This window comes from Canis lupus, chromosome 8 (assembly GCF_003254725.2).
Source record: "Canis lupus dingo isolate Sandy chromosome 8, ASM325472v2, whole genome shotgun sequence".
Taxonomy (NCBI): Eukaryota; Metazoa; Chordata; class Mammalia; order Carnivora; family Canidae; genus Canis; species Canis lupus.
Genome location: NC_064250.1, coordinates 29,846,556 through 29,865,132, shown reverse-complemented (window position 1 = coordinate 29,865,132; position 18,577 = coordinate 29,846,556). Strand labels below are relative to the sequence as shown.

The window sequence follows — 18,577 nt, the reverse complement described above, 5'->3', positions numbered from 1 at the left end:
ATTTAAAAAATAACTTCTCATACTTCTTAAAATTACACTAATTTAAAAAGTTTTAAATTACACTAATATCACCCCAGTAAGACTCAGATACTTATTTTCTAGAAGCTGATTGGGGAGTTGCATTGTATGCCATACCTGAACCATCTGATGAAGAAATAACTTCCCATTTATATGTATTTTTTTCTTATTGTCTAAGAGTCTCACTAATAAAGTAAAAATTCAAAGGTCCTCAAACATTACATCTATTAAGGGAAAACGAATATATAGAAGTTCTTGGGAAAAGTCCAGATTGTACCAAAAAAAGAGAGAAGCCAGCATAAATTCTTTGCAATAGTGCAGTATTGCATAGTAGGCACTAATTTTTTAAATCTTTTATTATAAACTTTTTATGAAGGGAGTGTTTTATTTCCAACTAAATAAGTGAAATGAGAACAAAGGGCTTTCTTCTTTAAGAGTACTTCATATTTATTATTTGACACAATTCTTCCAATGCATTATATCATTTGGTTTTGCAACAAATCTTATAAGACTAAGTACAGGGTCTGCCAAATCTATAGAAAAAGAAACAGACTCAGAGATTGTGCCGTTGGTAAGATCACCTAGCTAGGAAGTAGCAAAGTCAGACTTCCACTCAGGTTTCTAATCCCACATCCTGTGCTTTCACTTTCCTTCCAGGACATACGGAAGCCTGTCTTTCACACCACATCTTTCAGGGTAGTTTGTCAACTGGGTTTATGTTACAATAAAATATAACTTTCCTGCATGATTCCTTGATCTTGAACTGTTGTAGCTGATCAAGGCCTATTTGTTGCCAGAGTATAAATGGAGGCAAATAATACACTTTGATCTCATTACACATGATCTATTTCCAAGCTCCAGTTCCTGTACTGTATACTTGTAATATTGAAGTGGCAGGAAAACAGTTTGCACCACTTATTTTCTTGCTCAGCTAAAATGGCCACAAAGAAGCAACTGAGTTACGGTTGAATTTATAGTTATAAATGTTATCATCAGGAAATTGTTGGATTTGATGTTATCATTTCTGTAATTACAAAAGAAATATCCATTACACTGGAAGTTACCACAATATAGGAGTAATTGCTATGCTATTACAGAATAGTTGCATGATATGATTCTTCTTTTCATACAAACTATAAATTATGTACTAAACATAATATAATTTATAATGAAAAACTTAACATGGCTTAAAGTAGCTACAAAATCTGAGTGGAGTTTTGTGGTCGTTGCAAAGTAATTACATAATTATTTAAGCCTCACAAACTTAGAAATTACAAAGTACTTATGAAAAGCATTACCACGAGAAGTTAAATGGAACTTAAAATAGTTACTAACCCAATTTGGGTAACGTTTTTTATTGTGCTAAATGGCAAGCCCATCATTATCTTTTTCTGAGATAGCATCTAATGTATTTTAACAAATGCTTCTCATTTGTCTTTATTCTTACAATCCTAGACTCTCAATGTTGGACGAAAATCAATTCTCTGCACAAACTATGAGCCTTTTTTACGGCATTCAAGACGAGTAGTTATCAGGTTTCTTCTTGAACCAACGCAACCCAGAACTCTCAGAATTAATAAACAAAGTCAATGAATCAGTTAAGATTCCTTTGTTGCATTTTAGCCCACCTTACATTGGGCTAAGGAAAATAACTCATCAGTTCAGGTAATTGAAAAGCCCAAGGTTATTGGTCTCAAGTTTGGTTTGATCTAGATGTTAAAATAATGCTGTAAGTATTCACTTTTAAATATCTGCCTGCGTATCTTTGTTGGCTCTGTTCTTAGATAGGCTCTCTCCTTTTCACAGCAAGATGTCTGTCAGAAGGTCCATACACAATCTACCAGCTCCAGAATTCCAGTAGAGAGAAATTTCATTCCCAGTAATTCCACGAAAGACCTGGAATGTTCTGATTGGGATGTTCTGTATCACATATTCTCTCCTGAATCAATCACCACGTACAGGTGTTCATGGGTCACATGAACACCCCCTAGAACCAGGAGGGAAGGGTCATTCCCAGAGGAATACTGTAATGCTGGTAATGAAAGAAGAAAGAATGAATGCTAAGCAGAGAAACATAACAGATGTCCATGACAGGCGAGATTTATTATCCTTCTCCTAATAGAGATATTTCTCTTCTTTCTTTTTTAGAGTCAAGGACCTCTGGGAGATGAGTTCTGGTGAAAAGAAAATGGATCCGGTCAACAAATTGGCCCAAGCTGGAAGCTGACATCCGTACTGTTGGCATTTACCACGAGCACACCAGAAGGGTAATTACAAGTTTACAGAAGCTCTTCTTTTATTTTTCATCCAAAATGCAGTTTCTCTGGACACAATGTTCTTTAGCCTCAATCCACAGAGCATTGATTCACCAGCACCAATCTTTCAAAACTACTTAAATTCTTCTTCTGTCTTCTTTTTAAATAGTAGCCATGCATGACTCAGGATCTCTGCTGACACCATTCATCGTCCACAGAATGCTCTGGCAAACCACAAAGCCCTGCTGTACGTATGGATGACCCTAGAATCATGGGGAGGTGGGGGGAGAAGGGGCATCTTACACTCATGTGGATGAAGGAGTAGCTGTGTGGTGCTGGTGAAACCTACTACTCTACTTCTTAGGTGGAGTGGGCATCTTTCATTCCTTCCAGCTGCCAAGATCTACACCACATTCCCAATGGGCAATTATCCACCTTATAGGTTTGGTGGGAGGCAAACACTTTCTGTCAGCACGGTAGCTAAAAATGCCCCCAAACTCACTTTTCCCAGTCCCCTTTGCAGCTCGCATGTGGGCATGTGATCTAGGCTCCACCAATCAAATGCACCGATTCTAATCTTTGACGGGGGGGGGGGGCGGTAAAGATGCAAGGGACCAAGGTTTGGGATAGGTCTTCTCTGGCAGTGGAGGCCATTGCTGTGAGATCAAGTTCTCAAAGCAAAAGAGCATCAGGGCCAGCAGCTGTGCTCAGTGCCTGGGGTCATTTGCGTTCATAGCTCAAGTGCATATCTAGGGCTCATCAGCAGCGGCTCCAGGGCCATCCTCCATGGACCTATTTTACAGTGTGACTTTGGTATTGCTCCTGATTTCAGCGCCTCTGAGCCTGGATTTCTCCAGCACTCCCAGTTTCTATGAGCTCCTCATTGTCTTTTTTTTTTTTTTTCAATAAGGCAGAATCAGTATCTATTGCTGGCCTCCAAAAGCTCGTGCTGATACAGAAGTTTTCATCTCACGCAGTCTAGATTTTCTGATAATAGTGGTTAAAGGGATGGGATGTGATCCTGCCTCTACCATAACTCCAGGATTGTGTGTAAGATATATAACTTCTATAATCTCACTTGTAGTTGTCTTCACCATAGTCACTTTGGCTGCACATATACTCAAGTTGTAGTTGTCTTAAGTGTGAAATGAAGAGAATGATATCCACTTTCTAAGATGGCTGCAAAGTGAAGCACCTTACAGCTTTACACTTTATTCTTAGAAAGTAAAACAAAATAAGCATATCTCTGGAACATATAAAGTGTCAATATGAGCTTTTAAACGAATGAAAGAATACTTAGTGGTGTGGAGGCATGGCTACGGAAAGATAAGACACATTTACTCTCAGAGACAGATAAAATGAGGGATTTATATTTAACAACTGAAATTCTGTGGTAAAGAAAATTTAAGGATTTTTAAAATTTTATAATTTTCTAACCTCTTTAAATAAGTTTATCAGCAATAGAGGCCTTGATAAAGGGTGGAAGAAAGCTCTGCTTGGTGGGGAAGTGACTTATAAGGGTTTCTGAGGTGGCTCTCTGAGCGTGTGTGTGGGGAAGATCGCCACACACATTGGGTTAGCTTACAGTTCCGATCTCTATAAAAATATAAAACGTAGGTTGGGATTCCCATCATTTACACTTTATAGTGCCTAACAGGTCTGATCAGAGGTTGGTGTAAAAGTAGGGAACAGAAGAGAATAGCTATGAATACTAAGAGACAGGGAGCTCTTCACAGCTGAATTAGAGAAACAAAACAAAACAAAACAAAACAAAACACCACAGAGATGCCTGGGCCACCCTAAGATGAGAAGAGTGAATTTTCCATCATATCTTCACCCTCCTGAAAATTGATGATTGACTCCCAGTTTGCTATGGAATTTTACTGCAAAACCAAAAACGCATGTGCTTATTTTCCTCTTGGACTATAATTATGACAGAAAATGCTCCCCTGACCCTTGCAGGCATACACACTCCCCAATACACACATGATTGTACCAGAAATTGGAGATGACAGCCATGGTAGAAGGATTGAGAAAGAAGAGAGAGTAAAAAAGGCCATGTTACTAAGTTAATAACCAGAAGAACATCTAACTAGGGGCAGTTCCCTTGCAATACCACATACTATTTCTTAAACAGAGTCATTCTGCGGTTTGTAATCAAGTGTCTGAATTCTGAATTTATAGGCCCCAGGATGGTAAGTGTGGTTATATGGTATTTAGCAATTTTGTGTGGTGTTGTGCTAAATATGGAAAAGTCAGAAAAGTATTTCGGTGCTTTTCATTTGAGTCTACTCTAAAAGTTGGGCTGGGCAATGCTAAAAAAACACCAGCCTGGCAAGGGGCGATCAGGTTTATCTGCTTTGGAACTTTAATTTTGTTTGACACACACCTTTTTAGAATATATCTAAATGAACTTATTCCTTTGGGCTCATGAAATCACAGCCATTTCTCAAAATCCTGAAATACCCATGACATGGAGATGAATTTTTGCTCAATATAACAAAAAGGATGTTTGCGTTCTACTCGAGTCAGAGATGAGGTCTCTGACCATCATTCTCAGAGGTTTTACGCACAGGATGAAGGCTTACTAGCCAGGGCCTTGGGCTCTAAAAGCACTTCCCAAAGTGTTTGAGGGCCAGAAGGTACAGTGGACAGAAATTGGAGCCTGACCGTCTAGGGTTCAAAGGTTTGCTCTGCCACTTGCTGATATAGAATTTGGGAGGGAAAAAAAGGCAGTGACCTAAAACAGCCCTCCCAATCCTAAAATTTGTCAATGGTGAGATTATAGATTTGAAATAAAATTAAAATATCCACACTTTCTACACCAAATCCCACTTTTCTTGGGTCTGTGATGTTTAGAAACTCCAAAGCCGGGCAGCCCCGGTGGCGCAGCGGTTTGGCGCCGCCTGCAGCCCGGGGTGTGATCCTGGAGACCCCGGATCGAGTCCCGCGTCGGGCTCCCTGCATGGAGCCTGCTTCTCCCTCTGCCTGTGTCTCTGCCTCTCTCTCTGTGTCTATGGATAAATAAATAAAATCTTAAAAAAAAAAAAAAGAAAGAAACTCCAAAGCCAATGATATTTAAAATTTAAATCTTGGGATCCCTGGGTGGTGCAGTGGTTTGGCGCCTGCCTTTGACCCAGGGTGCGATCCTGGAGACCCAGGATCAAATCCCATGTTGGGGTCCCGGTGCATGGAGCCTGCTTCTCGCTCTGCCTGTGTCTCTGCCTCTCTCTCTCTCACTCTGTGTGACTATCATAAATAAAAATTAAAAAAATAAAAATAAAAAATAAAAAATAAATAAAATTTAAATCTTTTATTTCATTTTAAAAATTATACAAAGTGTTCAACGTATTTCTTCCAGAGTCACACCTCATTTTTGGTCCCAAATTATATTGATATACCCACAATTTCCCATCATTTTCACCAACGTTGATTCCAAAAATCTTTTTATTGTTTTTAAAACTCACATTTATCTTGAAAGTAAGAATGTTTGTTACTATTGAGTATATCAAATGACTGTACCTTAGGTTCTAAAAGCATTTCTTCCCAAAATGTTTTAAGTCAAGATGGCGGAATCAGAAGAATATAAACTTAAGTCTCAGATTAGAGTTTGAGCAACCACAGGCTTTGCCCACAGCTCACGTCTGCTACCCATGCTGGGCAAATTACCTAGTTTTCTAATCTTTGAAATGAAGATAACAATGCTTTCCTCCTACAAATGCTGGTAGATTAGAAAGTATAAGCACTTATAACAGAGTCTAGCACAGGTAGGCCTTCAAAAAATTAGAACAGAAGAGAAATGGCAATATTATTGTCCTAGGAGTGCAGCCACCTAATGTAACCTCTTTAAAGAAAAAAAGAAAAATATTTGTTTTGATGTGTAAATTGGGGTGTTTCAGGGCATCTGTTTTATGTCCCTATGGTGAAATCGATTCTCAACTATTGACACATTCTTAGATGGTTATTTCCAAAGAGACCCTTCCATTTCTAGTTCATATATTAATTCAATTATCCAACAACACTTAAGTATACTCATCATTGCAATTTATTTGGATTGTCCTCAAGTAATCAGCTTCCTTCAGTGTTGCCAAGTTGGCATACTCCCTCTTCTCCCAGCCAGAGCTCCTGAGAACAACTGCAAGGCTAGATAGGTGCTCTGACCATAAGAGATACAAATCGCTGTAGTGTAAAACTACATTTGAGCTGTGCTTGAGATGTGCTATGGATGGACAGTGTGGCCTTTTCCTTTCCTCTGAAGTTCTTGGCCTTGGCACTGCTCATCCCTAATTCTGAGGATAGTAATGAAGTTGGGGAGCTGCTGCCTGCCCTGCCCTTAGCCCTGTGCTTGCCTATCCTCCCTGGATGACAGACAGCCTTCCCCCTCCCCAGAGTGGGGTCTTCATGTGATTTTCGCTCTCACATTCACCATTATCTTCATGATCACCATGTTCCTTTGCTGATCAGATAGTCACACCTGGCCTCCCTTGGGCTCACTGTATGCCCATTGCCCCTCTCCCTGGCACATATCAATGTCCTGTTACCCATTGGTTGACTAGCTGCTACAGTTTATGACCTAACTTTCTAAGGGATGTGAGTGTGGTAGATGCAAAAGTTTTAAAGAGCAAAAATGTGATAAAATAATGAGTTTGGTCTAGAGAGAATGAAGCAGATTTCACAATGGAGCTAAGATTTGATGGATGAACAAGAATACCACAAAGAGGGAAGGAATGCAATTTCAGGCAGAAGGAATGAAAAAATCAAAGGCACAAAAAGCATGAAAATCCATAGGGTCAGGAAAGCATGTCCACTGTGAGCAACATGTAGAATGTGTAGTGGAGAATAACCAGAGATGAGACTGGGAAGGGAATTTGGAGCCAAACCATATAAGCCAGTCTATGAAGCTCACATTTAGAGTGTTGGCAATAAGAAGTCACCAAAAGTGTTAGTCACCAAAAATGTTAGTGACATGATAGAGTTGCACTGTAAAGATGAATGCTTTAGCACTGAGGGGGGCAGTGAAAAGGAAGAGAGTCCAGAGATAGGGAAATTAGTCAAGAATTATTTGAGAGATGCAAGCTCCAAGAAAGAGCTTGAAGTATGGGTGGCAAGGGAAAAAGAGGAGGCAATTGAATCAAGAGACATTTCAAAGGAGAAAGTAGTAAGTTATAGGATGAGAAGACTAATTGAGATTGAAAATAGATAGAAGCCAAAGATAATTCTGAGATGACATTTTTAATTTCTGTGTTCTCTCCTAACAGATAGATAATATATATTTGTAGATAGGTAGAAGATATATCTTTCTATATCTTATATATCTATATGTCTATGTCTATATAGATATAGAGATCTTCATCTTACCTTCACCAGTACCATTTTTAAAAACCTGAACACCTGCATATAATATATTACCATGATGATAAAGCGCACAGTACTTGCACAATAGACTAGAAGAGCTTCAGGGAACTCCTCATTTTCTCAGAAGAGCTTGGGCATCTGGAATAAGTTACAGGGAGGTTATGGAATTTTCTTCCCTGGAGGTCTTTTACAACAAGCTAGATACCCATCTGTCCATGATGGCTTAGGTGTGGTCCTCTCTGAAGCCTGGGAGGTGACCTATTGAGTTCTTGTGATCTCTTCCAGACCTACAATTCTATGCTTCTACATCATTTTATGGCTTAACCCCAAGGTATATTATTCATTTGATAAAATAAATAATAAGATGAAACTGGGAATTTTTTATGGACGCTGTCATGGAATATATTTTGGAAATTCTTACAATTAACTAGTGAGTTCACTAAATAAATTATGGATAATGTTATGGGTCGGCATTTCCCAAAGTGTGTTTGATGTTGTAGTTTCCCAAACTAGTGCTGCCGTACTCTTTCTCCAAAAAATGGGAAAAGATGGAAATTCACAGCGTTTATTAGTATGTCAAAGCCTTGAGATGTTCTATAGGAAAGAAGCTTTTCCAATTTTCACCTAGGGTGACTTCAAACTTTTAGAAGTAAAAAAAAAAAGGGAGAGAGATGTATCTATATCTATATATGGCTATCAATATCTATCTGTAATCTATCTACTTTTTAACTTCCTTTGAGAATGGAGTTTCATAAAACCCATGTTACTAAATATTATTTTGACTTATTCTTCCTACCATAAGAAAATTTGGGTGGGTATATGACCAGTAACATCTAAGCTTGTCCAAGGATGATCTTTGGTTATCTAGTAATTGAGTTATCTTAAAATTATAGTTTGCTTCCCTATAAAGTGGGGATAATAACACCAATCTCATAAGGTTGTTAAAAGGATTAAATAAAATAAAATGTGTAAAGCACCTGGCACAGGGCCTGGTACCTGGTAAATGCTCCATAAATGTTAGCTTTCTACCCTCTGTTTATCCATTAAGGTGTGGTATCTAGTACAGCTTACAAATAAATTAAATAGTTCTGGTGCAGTCAAGTGATCATCCCTCAGTAGTCACAACTATCCAGAGCTGGGTGTGTATGTGCACAAGGATCACTATACAAAAGTAAGAATATTTCTAAAAGTGGTGGGATTGTGGGAGCTTTGGTTTATTTTTTAAAACTTCATGAGCTTTATTTTTTAGAGCAGTTTTAGGTTCACAAAAAAAACAGTATAGATTTCCCAGTCACCCCTTTCCCCACCCATATACAGCCTCCCTTACCATCAACATTCTTCACCACGATGGTACATTTGTTACAATCAAAGGACCAATAGTGACACATTATTATCAATCAAAATCCATAGTTTACATTCAGATTCACTGGTTGTGTCATACATTCTATAGGTTTCGATAAGTGTATAATGACATACATCCACCCTTACAGTATCACACAGAGTAGTTCCACTGCCATAAAAATTACCTGTGTGGGATACCTGGGTGGTTCAGTGGTTAAGCGTCTGCCTTCAACTCAAGGAGTGATCCCGGGGTCCTGGGACTGAGTCCAGTATCAGGCTCCCCGCAGGAAGCCTGCTTCTCCCTCTGCCAATGTCTCTTCCTTTCTCTGTATGTCTCTCATAAATAAATAAATAAATAAATAAATAAATAAATAAATAAATAAAATCTGGAAAAAAAAATTCCCAGTGCTCCACCTATTCATCCTTCCATTCTCCCAAGCCCCAGGCAACCACTGGTCTTTCTGCATAATGTAGTATGTAACCTTTTCAAATTGGCTTCCTTCATTTAGTAAGATCTTAACCCCTCTTTTAAAGGCCTTCTGGCTGATTAAATCAAACCCATCCAAGACAATCTCCTTTTTGATTAACATAAAGTCAACCAGTTAGGGACTTATACACATCTACCTTTAAATTTCTCCTATGTCTTTTTTTAAACAGACTTACTAGAATAGTGTCTTTTAAATGTAAGAAAACAAGTTGAAAATTGACAAGCAAATAGAAGAAATGAGCCAAGGAAAAATAAAAAATGGATATCGTGGGGCGCCTTGGGTGGCTCAGTCACTTAAGCATCTGCCTTCAGCTAAGGTCATGATCCCAGTGTCCTGGGATCAAGCCTGCATCAGGCTCCCTTCTCAGCAGGGAGTCTGCTTCTCCTGCTGCTTGCTACTCCCCCTGCTTGTGCTCTCTCTCTGTCAAATAAATAAATGAAATCTTTTAAAAAAAAATGGATATCATGAGTTAAAGATCCTGTGCTAGAGCAGCCCAGCCATACTTGCTTCAAATTTCCCCATATTGCTAAGTCCCATCTCCTGGCAGACAATTTCAAGTTGTTCTACTCTGTAGTTTCTTCCTACCTGGCTGCTCTCCCTGGGCTTCTGCCTTTCTCTTCCATGATCTCAAACATCTCAAACACCTTTTTTCAAGGTTCCCTATGGTCCTAGGACAGAGTAATCCTACAGAATGCAAAAAAAAGAAAAAAAAAAAAGAAAAAAGAAATAGCCCCTGTTTATTTAGCACTTACTATGTGTCAGGCACTGTAGTTCTAAGCATTCTACATATATTATTTCATTTAATCTTCGTATCAATGAGGTGAGGTAGGTATATGGCTCTGCAGTTTGAAGATATGCAAGCTGAACCTAACAGCACACACGTAAGAACTGTCAGAACCAGGATTCAAGTCCATGATGGGCTGTTTCAAATCCTTTATAAAATCACTACTTTATGCTCCAAATGGTAACCTCAGTGTCACAGATCAGTGATTCCCAAATGTTAATCCTACCCTTAATGATGAAGTTTTCACTATTATGAACTGTCCTGATTGTTTCTTGTTGGGTAATCACACTCCAGTATCCCAGGTGTGAGAGTCGCCAAAGGAGGGAACAGCTTCTATCTTCTCCCTGAAGCGCTCACCACTGTGTTCCTGACCTACCTCTGCCACAGGGTTTTCAAACCCTCAAGAGAAAAAAAAAATGGAGGAAGCTTGTGGGCTTCACAGTTGTACTTCTTAGGGCAAAAACTGGCTATCCTAAATTGAGCAAGATGGCAGTAAGTTGGCTTCCAATTTTTATGTGAAATTTGACTTATGATAAAAACTTTTAATTAAAAAAAGGAGCAAAGACAAGATTGTGATAATAAAACAAAGTACCACACCAAGATGGACATCAAGCTCTACCTATGGTATTCTGACAAACACAGGGCCTACAATACAATGTCACACAAATGTAACATAAAACAAAATTTTAGAGGTGCCTGAGTGGCTCAGTCGATTAGACAACTGACTTGATTTTGGATCAGGTCATGATCTCAAGGTCATCAGATTGAGCCCTGCATCAGGCTTCATGCTCAGTGGGGAGTCTCCTTGAGATTCTCTCTCTCCTTCTGCCTCCCCCCGTACATACCACATGTGCTATAAATAAAATCTTTAAAAAAGTTTAGGTTGTGATTTTCAAAATTTGGATTTTTAAATAAAGATCTTTTGAAAAATAAGCTTTCCAAGGTTTAATTTCAGTAAAATTCACTGACTTTAACTTAACAGTTCAGAATTTTGATGAATGTAAGCAGTCATACTTACACATGGTAGCCTGGTACCACAATCAAGATAAAGAACATTTCCATCAGACCAAAAGTCCCCTCTTTTTCTGCACCTTTCCACTTAAGCCCCTCTCTTTACCTTTGGCCCCAGGCAACCACTGATCAGCTTTTCATCACTATAGTTTTTCCCTTTGTATAATTTCATATAAACGAATTTGTATAGTATATACTACTTTGTGAAAGGCTTCTTTCACTGAGCATAATGCTTTTGAAATTCATGCATGCTGTTGCATGTATCAGTAGTTTGTTCCTTTTTACTACTATATGTTGTTTCGTTACATAGACCAACCACATGTATCTACTTACCTATTAATGAATATTGAGTAGTTTTCTATTTGAGGTTTTAATGAAAAAAGCTGCTATGAATATTTACACATAAGCCTATGTGTACCTATGTTTTCATTTTTCTTGGGTAAATGATTATAAGTGTAATTCCAAAGTCATATGGTTAATCTGAATTTAACTTTATAAGAAACTGTCTAAATGTTTTACAGAGTGGTTGCAAAGTTTTGCATTCTCACCATAATGTATGAGAGTTCCAGTCGCTCAGCATACTTGTCAATACTTGGTATTATCAGTCTTTTAATTGGAGCCATTCAATTGAGTAGGCAGTAGAAGCTCATGGTAATTTTAATGTAAAATTCCTTGATGACTCTTAATATTGAATATGTATTTATTTGTGTTCATATATCTTCATTGTGAAATGTCTTTTAAAATCTTTTGCTCATTTTTTGACTGGATTGTTTATGTTCTTGCTTATTGAGCTGTAAAGTTTCTTTATATATTGTGAGTACAAATTCTTTATCAAATATATATTCTGCAAAACTATCTTCCACTGCGTGGTGCCTCTTTTTATTTCCTTAACAATGTCTATTGAAGGAAAAATGATTCATTCTAATGTCCAATTTATGAAGTTTTCTTTCATGGTTCATGCTTTTTTGTGTCCTCTATATAGTTTTTGGGTTTTTTTTTACTAACTCAAAGTTACAAAAATTTTCTCCTATGTCTTCTTCTAGAAATTTTATGGTTTTATTTCTTATGTTTAGGTCTTTAATCCTTTGAGAGTTATATATATGTGATGTGAGGTAAAGTTTCTAAGTTAATATTTTCCATATAAATATCTGATTGTTTTGGCACCATTTGTTAAAAAAACTATCTGCATTGAATTATCTTAGCCCTTTCATTGAACATCAATTGACCATTTATATGCCATCTATTTCTGAGCTCCCTATTCTATTACATTGATCTATATGTCTATATCACACTATCTTAATCTCTGTAGCATCACAGTAAAACTTGAAATCAGATAATATAAATCCTTCAACTTTTTTCCTACCTTTTCAAGAGTGTTTAGATTGCTTTAGGTACCTTGAGTTCTCATACAACTTTTAGAATCAGCTTCTGCCAAAAACAAGACAGGGATGTCCACTCTCACCACTGTTATTTAACATAATGCTGGACGTCCAGCCACAGCAATCAGACAACAAAAAGAAATAAAAGGCATCCAAATCAGCAAGGAAGAAGTAAAACTTCCACTATTTGCAGATGACATGATACTCTTTATAGAAAAAAATGAGACCCTATCAAAAACCTACTAGAACTGTTAAATGAATTCAGTAAAGTGACAGGTTATAAAATCAACATAGAGAAGTCTGTTGCATTTCTATATACCAGTATTGAAGCAGCAGAAAGAGAAATTAAGGAATTGATCCATTTACAACTGCACCAAAAACAATAAGATACCTAGAAGTGAACCTAACCAAAGAGGTGAAAGACCTATTCTCTGAAAACTATAAAACACTGATGAAAGAAATTAAAGATGACATAAAGAAATGGAAAAGCATTCCATGCTCACAGATTGGAAGAACAAATATTGCTAAAGTGTCTGTACTACTCAAAGAAATCTACACATTTAGTGCAATCCCTATCAAAATACCAACAGCATTTTTCACGGAGCTAGAGCAAACAATCCCAAAATTTGTATGGAACCACAGAAGACCCCAAATAGCCAAAGCAACCTTGAAAACGCAAAGCAAAGCAGGAGGCTTCAAAGTTTCAGTCTTCAAGTAGTAGTTCAAAGCTGATATTATCAAAACGGTATGGTACTGGAACAAAAATAGCCATATAGATCAGTGGAACAGAATAGAAAACCCAGAAATGAACCCACAACAATATGGTGAATTAATATTCAACAAAGCAGGGAAGAATATCCAGTGGGAAAAAGTCTCTTCAACAAATGGTGCTAAAATCTGGACAGCAACTTGCAAAAGAATGAAACTGAACCACTTTCTTAACATCACACACAAAAATAAATTCAAAATGGATTAAGACCTAAACATGAGACCTGAAACTATAAAAATCTTAGAAGAGAACACAGGCAATAATTTCTTTTACAACAGCCATAGAGACATTTTTCTAGATACTTCAGAGGCAATGGAAACAAGCAAAAATGAACTGTTGGGACTTTATCTAAATAAAAAGCTAATGCACAGCAAAGGAAACAATCAACAAAAGTATAACGCAATCTATGGCATGGGAAAAGATATACACAAATGACATATCTGATAAAGGGTTAGTATCCAATCCAAAATATATAAAAAACTTATAAAACTCAAACACCCTCAAAATGAATAATCCAATTAAAAATGGGCAGAAGACATGGATAAACATTTTTCCAAAGAAGCCATACAGATAGCCAACAGGCACATGAAAAGATGCTCAACTTCACTGATCATCAGGTAAATAAAAATTAAAACTACAATGAGATATCACCTCACACCTGTCAGAATAGCAAAAATAAAAAACACAAGAATCAACTGGTTGTTGGTGAGGATGTGGATAAAGGGGACCCCTCTTGCACTGTTGGGGGGAATGAAAACTGTTGCAGCCACTCTGGAAAACAGTTCCTCAAAAAGTTGAAAAGAGAACTACCCTGATCCAGCAATTGCACTACTAGGTATTTACTCAAAGAATACAAAAATACTAATTGAAACGGATTCATGTACCCCGATGTTTATAGTAGCATTATCTACAATAGCCAAATTAGGAAACTGCCCAATTTTTCATTGAATGATGAATAGATAAAGAAGATGTGGTGTAAATATACAATGGAATATTACTCAGCCATCAAAAAATGAAATCTTGGCTTTTGCAATGACATGGATGGAAGTAGAGAATATTAAGTGAAATGAGTCAGTCAGAAAAACATAAATACCATATGATCTCACTCATGTGGAATTTAAGAAACAAAACAAATGAACAAAGAGAGAAAAAAGAGAGGGAGGCAAACCAAGAAACTCTCAAGAGTTTTCTTGAGAACAAACTAATGGTTACCAGAGAGAGGAAAGGCAGGTGGGGCATGGGGCATAGGCGAAGGGGATTGAAGAGTGCACTTGAGATGAGCACTGGATGAAGTGTTGAATCACTATATTGTACACCTGAAACTAATATTACATAGTATGTTAATTAAAAACTTAAAGAATCAGATTCTCAATGTTTTGCTGGGATTTTTGTTTGGGAATTCATTCACTCTATAGAAAAATTTGGGGAAAATTCACATCTTGGGGCACCTGGGTATCTCAATTAAGTGTCTGCCTTCAGCTGAGGTCATGATCTCAGGGTCCCAGGATCGAGTCCTGCCTGTATCAGGCTCCCAGCTCAGGGAGCAGTCTGCTTCTTTCTCTTCCTCTGCCCATTTCTCCCTCCTTTCCCCCTGCTCATGCTCTCTCTCTCTCTCTCTCTCAAATAAATAAATAAAAATATTTTTAAAATTTTACCAATCTATCACTACAGCAGATCTCTCCATTATTTGTCTTCTTTCATTACTTACAGTAATGTTTTGTAATTTTCAGTTTTACATATCTTCAGTTTTACATGTCTTACACAGCTTTTGTTAAATTTATCCATATTTAAGGTTTTTATGCTATTATAAACAATACTGCTTTTTTATTTTTTTAAAGATTTTATTTATTTATTTATTTATTTATTTATTTATTTAGAGAGGGAGGGAGCACAAGCAGGGGTAGGTAGGGGCAGAGAGAGAAGGAAAAACAGAGTCCCTACTGAGCAGGGAGCCTGATGAGGGGTTCAATCCCACGATCCTATGATCATGACCTGAAGACAGATGCTTAACCAATTGACCCATTCAGGCACTCCAATGATATTGTTTTTTAAATTTCAATTTCAAATTGTTAATTATTGGCATATGAAAATACAATTGATTTTTGTATGTCAATCTTTTGTTAACAATGTAACCTTGCTAAATACATTTATTAGCTCTAGTATGTTTTTTAAAGATATTTTAAGATTTTATTCAGAGAAGAGCATATCATATGTGTTTTATTGGTCTGGATATATTATCCTTTTTATATGTTGCTGGGTTCAAATTATTAATATTTTGGTAAAGATTTTTGCAACCATGTTCATGAAAGATAAGGATCTAATAGTTTTCAAGTAATGTCTTTCTATTATTTTGGTAATAGGTTAATGCTAACCTCCCAAAATGATTTGGGAAATATTCTTTCTTCTTTTGTTTCCTGGAAGAATTTATATAGTTGGTATTACTTCTTCCTTAAATGCCTGGTATAATTCATCAATGAAGTTATCCAGACCTCAAAAAGTTATCCAGACCTAAAAAAGAAAAGAATGTTTTCTTTTTTAAAAATAGATGTAGGATGATTTAGCTCATCTATTTTGAGTTAGCTTTGATACTTTGTGTTTCAAAAATTTCATCCATTCCATCAAACTGATGAATTTGTTGGCATTTGGTTGTTCATAATATTGCCTTATATTTCTTTTACATTTGCAGGCTCTGTAGTTCTATTCCTTTTTTTATTGTGGATAGTGATTCATATTTTGTTTTGCTTTTTCCTGATCATTCTTTCTGGTTTTTAATCAATATATGGACCTTCTCAAATAAGCTTTTGGGTTTATTGATTTTCTCTATTGCTTTGGTAGTTTCATTTTTCTTATATTTTATTAGTTTCTGTACTTTCTTAATTTTTACTTCTTTCCACTTAATTACTGATGCTTTCCTGTTTCTAATTTCCCCAGATGGAAGTTTGGATCATAGACTTTAACTTTTTCTCTATAATATTATACTTTTTAAATGCTATACATTTTTCTTTAAGTGTACTATTTTAGACCAGTCTTACAATTTAACACATGGTATTTTCTTTTTCATTTATATAAAACTCTTTTACAACTTCCTTTGTGATGTATTCCTTGAGCCACGAATTATTTAGATATGTGCTGTTTAATTTCTATTTATGATTTTTCCAGAAATATTTTCCATAGTTGATTTCTAGTTTAATGTTACTGTTTTCAGAAAAAAATACTCTGTAAATATTTAAATCCATTTAAAATTTTTGAAATTTATTTTATGACTCAGAATACTGTCTATTTTAGTTACTGCCCCATGTACACTTCATAAGATTATGTGGAATGCTGTTGTTGAGAGGAGTATTGCATAAATGATCATAGAAATGCATCTATCTTAGTCTGTTTGGGCTGCTGTAACAAAATACCACAGACTGGATGGTTTATAAATAGTAGAAACATATTTTTTACAGTTCTGGAATCTGGAAGTTCAAGATCGGGGTGCCAGCATGGTTGGGTGAAGACCTTCTTCTAGATTGCAGACTTCTTTTGTTAGTATGTGTGCTGCCCAAGTGAGCACTGGATTGCAGACTTCTTATGGTATTCCCACATGAAAGAGGAGACTAGGGAGTTCTGTGGAATTTCTCTTCTAAGGGCACTAATTCCATTCATGAGGGCTCTGCTTCATGGCCTTATGACCTCCCAAAGACCTCACCTCATAATACCATCACCTTTGGGGTAGATTTCAACATATGAATTTTGGGAAGGACACGAATATTCAGACCATAGCAATGTCCTAATGATGTCATCTTCCTGTTTCTCACCCTAGTCCCTAGTCTTCTAGAATGAGCACAGGTCCAGCACGGAACAATTGCAACTTTTGGTTTCTCGGCTGATGTTTTGAATTTGAATTCTTGTACCACTACATCCCAATTTCCTTACCCATAAAATGGAAATTAAAACAATATGGCCTCTTAGGCCAACCATAAATTGAAATAACATATTGAGGGTGGGGGTGGGCATGTGGAAGGAAAGGAAAGATATAATCTTCAGCTTTTTTTAGGCCAAGATATTTTATAGAAAATCTATATGTCTTCATCATTTATTTATTTTTTTATGTCTTCATCATTTAGTATGGTCTCCTCTTCCTCACCACATCCAATTTTTAAATGAACATTGAGATCTCACTTTTTTTCTAAAGTAAAGAAGTATAGAGCTACCTTTCTCTGTTATTAGAAACATCCTTGAGAAGTCTTTTCCTTTTCTCTCCCCCTCAACTAATTTGTTAGCATCATTACGTTAATTGGTACATTACATTGTAATGGAATCACTTAGGTTGCTTGTGGCCATTGTTGCAGCATCACTGAACTTCCTATTTATTATTGCTTCTCAATTTAAAATTTAACTATAAATCACTGACTTCTTTAGCACTTATAGCTTGCTTTCCTTCAAGTAAAAAATAGTTTCAGCATCTTTTCTGAAAAGTCATGAGTCATTGTTTGTTCAGACCCAATAGTCTAAATTTAAAAGCCGTAGCACAGGGTTCTGTAGGAGGGAGACAGACAGAGGACCCTAAAGTATTGACTCATAATAGAGCACCACTCTGATGAAGTCCTAAGACAATCCAAATTATGATCTGGTTCAAAATGAACTTATACCACAGAGAATGAAGTTACTGAAATAGGCAGAAATAGAGGCTGTGTGCCACGGCCATCCACAAATCTTTGAACTGGTAGCAGGATGACTTGAACTAAAATGCAGCTCTAACCAATCTAAAACCCAATCAAAACCACTGCAGATTCCTCTACGGTAGCTTGAGGAATACCTTCTCAATTCTCTGACTTACAATCATACAGTCTTGCTAGGATCCATGGCTTAAGAGAATGTTAAAAATGTCATGATACGTCAGGAAGAATCACTCAAACGATGAAAGCATATCTCAGAAAAGAGTGGATTCAAAGATGTGAACATATAGACAGACATTTCCAAGGAAATAAATAAGACTTTTCACTGACCCAGGACCCACTGGATCAGTGGATCCAGTAGAACCACATCTAGGAAGGTGGGTAGGGGTCCAGACTTCACCTGCATTCACTATATTGCTGCCTTGCCCTTATCCAAGGGCTTCTATTGCTTTAGGAAATAAATTGAGGATAAAGCTAGGAAAGTGGCTATACCCTGGGCCTCCTTCCGTCAGTAGT

General features: G+C 36.8%; 1 long non-coding RNA gene across 1 annotated transcript; it reads right to left on the bottom strand.

Annotated features, from left to right (window-relative positions):
• Positions 1 to 485: 485 nt before the first annotated feature.
• On the bottom strand, positions 486 to 10,537 carry LOC125755565 (uncharacterized). Its single transcript, XR_007412335.1, has 3 exons — positions 10,043 to 10,537; positions 9,155 to 9,303; positions 486 to 2,536 (listed from the first exon to the last, which is right to left on the bottom strand). It is a non-coding gene; the product is annotated as an uncharacterized LOC125755565 (long non-coding RNA).
• Positions 10,538 to 18,577: the final 8,040 nt, after the last annotated feature.